General features: G+C 36.0%; 1 pseudogene; it reads right to left on the bottom strand.

Annotated features, from left to right (window-relative positions):
- Positions 1–2568: 2568 nt before the first annotated feature.
- Positions 2569–3344, bottom strand: LOC137839445 (uncharacterized; annotated as a pseudogene).
- Positions 3345–3940: the final 596 nt, after the last annotated feature.

Here is a 3940-nt window from a genome sequence, read left to right as displayed (position 1 = left end):
GCACCTCTAGGCTATAAATAAAGGTGCTTAGCTTGTACAATTGAGATTGGAATTTTATAGTAGAGAGACTATACTCAAATTTGGAGAGAAATTGTGAGTTTTGAGTCTTCTTCTTCTTTGCCTTATCTTGTGAGCTATGGTGAGCTTCAAGTGGTGGCACTCCATCACTTATCTTGGTTCAAGGTTCCAAGTGGCGTGAATGGCTTCTTCCAATTCTCAAAATCCAGCAAGCATCTTCCTATAAGTGTTCTTCTTCCTTTTCTTCAATTTTCCTTTCGGTAGTTTTAATTCCTAGTGTTTTCCTTCATTTTCTACCGTTTACTTTTACTTTTCCAGCTTTGTTCTTTGTTTCTTTTCGGTTCAGTAGCTAGCTTTTCAATTCTGTCCAGTTTTTAATTCTTGTTCTTCATTCCTTGTGTTTTGATTCCATTTGACAATACATGGGCTTCCATATGAGTCTTGGTTGGTGCTAAGTTTTGGTGAGTTCTTGAATTAGAACATTGATCCAATTCTAAAGTAAAGTGCCTTGCAAATCCAGCTCAAGTTGCTCCTAAGAATGTCAAGAATCATGTGTTCTTGTAGTTACATTCACATCAAGTTTGTAATGGCAAATCAAGAAGAAGAAGCGCAGGATGTATCCAGAGTGTCAGGCTTCTCATCATCATGGTCGAGGTTCCCGGTGTCCACTTTGAAATTGGCAGTGGAAATATTTGATGGAATTGGACATTTCGGCATGTGGCAAGGAGAGGTCTTGGACTCTCTTTTTCAGCAGGGTCTTGATATTGCTATTGAAGGAGAGAAACCAGAGGAGGTAGAGGAGAAAGACTGGAGCATCATCAACCAGTTAGCATGCGAAACTATTCGATCCTACCTGTCCAGAGAGAAGAAGTATGCTGTAAAAAATGAGACTTCTGCACATAAACTGTAGAAGGCATTGGAGGACAAGTTTTTGAAGAAGAGTGGTCAGAATAAGCTCATGATGAAGAAAAGGTTGTTTTGATTTGACTACAACAAGGTACTACTATGAATGCACACATCACTATGTTTAATCAATTAGTAGCAGACTTGTTGAATTTAGATGTGAAGTTTGAGGATGAGGATTTGGCTTTGATGTTGTTATCATCTCTTCCTGATGAATTTGAACATCTGGAGACTACGCTCCTTCACGGGAAGGAGAATGTGTTGTTAGATGCTGTTTGTTCTGCTTTATATAGTCATGAATTGAGAAAGCAGAATAAGATGAAAACCAGATCAACAACATCAGAAGAAACATTGGTGGCAAGAGGTTGTCAGCAAAGCCAAACAAAGGGGAGAAGAGGGAGGTCTAAGTCTAAAGGTTGAGTCGTTGCCAAAGATGAGTGTGCTTTCTATCATGAGAAAGGACACTGGAAGAAAGACTGTCCAAAACTGTAGAAGAAAGGGAAGGCTTCGCAAGATGCTAATGTTGCAGAATGCAAAAGTGATGTGGAATCAGATATCTCTTTAATTGTCTCGCTTTCAGCATCATTGTATCCATATGAGTGGATATTGGATTCAGGTTGTACCAATCATATGTGTCCCATTCGGGAATGGTTCTTTGAATTTCAAGAACTTGATGGTGGGGTTGTTTACATGGGTAATGATAATCCATGTAAGACAACTAGGATAGGTTCAATCAAGTTGCGAAATCATGATGGATCCACCAGAATTTTGCGGGATGGACGGTACGTGCCAAAGTTGAAGAAGAATCTCATCTCATTAGGGGCTTTAGAATCTAAAGGCCTAGTTGTGACGATGCGAGATGGAATTCTTAAAGCAACTTCAGGAGCACTGGTGAGGTTGAAAGGCGTGAGGAAGAACAATTTGTATTACTATCAAGGTAGTACAGTGGTGGGGACAGTAGCGACAACAACTTCTAGCTCTAAAAAGGATGTCGAGGCAACGAAGTTGTAGCATATGAGGTTCGGACATGCTAGAGAGAAATCCTTGCAAATTCTTCCCAAGCAGGGATTGTTGAAAGGTACGAAGACAAACATTGAAAAATAGGAGAAAAAATATTATTTCATGAAATTAATTGTTTACATAATCTTGCCACATTTCGTTTGTTATAGTGTCCCTAATATCACACTCTAGCCTATAATCATGTTCACGAGCATGGGTAGTGCTTGGTTGGACATCTTCTTGTAACAATTCATTATTTACTTCTTCAAGCAGAGACTCATCATTGTCGACCCCGCGTAGAAAGTTATGCAGAATACAACAAGCTAAAACATTTTTTGTCATAGTATCCACATCATAATGTGGATCAGTCCCACTGGCTATAATTGGAAAACGTTTTTTTAGCACCCCAAAAGTTCTCTCAATTACATTTCTAAGTGATGAATATATCGATGATTAAACAGCTCTTTTGCATTTTGTGGCTCTCTTCGCGAATATTCTTTCAAATGGTATCTCACTCCACGATAAGGTGTTATTATATTTCGTTTTAACATAAAACCTGCATCACCAAGATAGTATTTTCCTATAAAGATTGTCGAAAGCTGGGTTAGTATATACTACTACAACCTTTTAATTCTTCTGCACACCCAATCCCCTAAAACTAACCTTCTGGAATAACCAAAGGATCGTCTCGTACCAAAGCATCTTTCAATATCCTTGAATCGGAGGTAGTTCCTTCCCAACCGGCCAGGACATATGTGAACTTCATGTCAAAGTCACAACCTGCAAATATGTTTTGGGTTGGCCAATCTTTTCTCCCTCGAAAACGAGGTGGATCAGCACGTGCAACCTTAACACGTACATGAGTCTCATCTATGGCCCCTAAACAATCCTAATGTAAACCAAATTTCATAACTTTAATTAAACAAAAAATAAATAACACATTACACATAATTTCAAGTAATGTTATCATCAACAAACCTTAAAGTAGGGGACAAATCGATTGTTGTTAAGGATGTGTGGTTCTACAAGCATTCCATTTGGTTGAATTAAGAATTCCCCCTCCAACCTTAAAATTGCAGTCAAAACATTATGAAAGTGACGGGAAATGTTTCTCCAGACCGATGGAAAAAGAATGACACACTTCGATTCTTCACATTATGTCCAATAATGTGCAGAAATTTCGCTACTTGTTCTTCCACGGTTGATCGATATGCATCTTTAACAAGTCCAGTTGCACGTATTCGTTGACATAATTGAATGAAAGCTTCCGGTCCCATGCGAATAATATCTCGAGATTGTTCAGTGTGAACCAAGTATTCCATTAATTCTTGTCTGTGGCGCTCTTTTTGTGGTGTAAACTCTCTCATAGAGTTGCTTCTACTAGGCACCGTGCATAACAAACTCAATCCAAAAGCAATCATACAAAGGATGATCACTGATGCACCTTCAGTATTATTTTTTTATTTGTTATTGGATTTGTGAAATTAAATTCATGTTCGCCACAACAAGATCGTCATAAATTGTAACCGTTTCCTCAAAATGTACCATCTCTGCCTCGTCATAATTTCTTTCCGAATTCATATCGAACGCGGTTACCGTTTCGGTGTAAATCTACACCAATACAGTGACCATATTTTTAATTAATTTTAATCAAAATTTTATTATAAATTACTTATCATTTCATTTCTGTAATATAACATGAATTATATAAATATATACAAAAATTTTATTTTTCAATATTATAATTTAATCAAACAACATATAAATATAAAAAAAAATAATCACTATCTACATTTATGATTAAAACCCTAAACATTATAATTTTTTATTTCCATTCTGTCACAATTTAATTTTTAAATAAATAATTCTATTTTTATAAAAAATTCAATTTTCAGAAAATAATAACTTTCTACATTTATTATTAAAAAATCAATTTTCTTCTCTAAATTTTTACAGCTTATTTTAATTACTACAACATTTTTTTATAATGTTTTTAATTATAATACTAATAAATAATGTT

The sequence above is a fragment of the Phaseolus vulgaris genome, chromosome 3 (genome assembly GCF_051622355.1).
Source record: "Phaseolus vulgaris cultivar YP4 chromosome 3, ASM5162235v1, whole genome shotgun sequence".
NCBI classification, from domain to species: Eukaryota; Viridiplantae; Streptophyta; class Magnoliopsida; order Fabales; family Fabaceae; genus Phaseolus; species Phaseolus vulgaris.
This window is presented reverse-complemented; position numbering and strand designations above follow the sequence as displayed.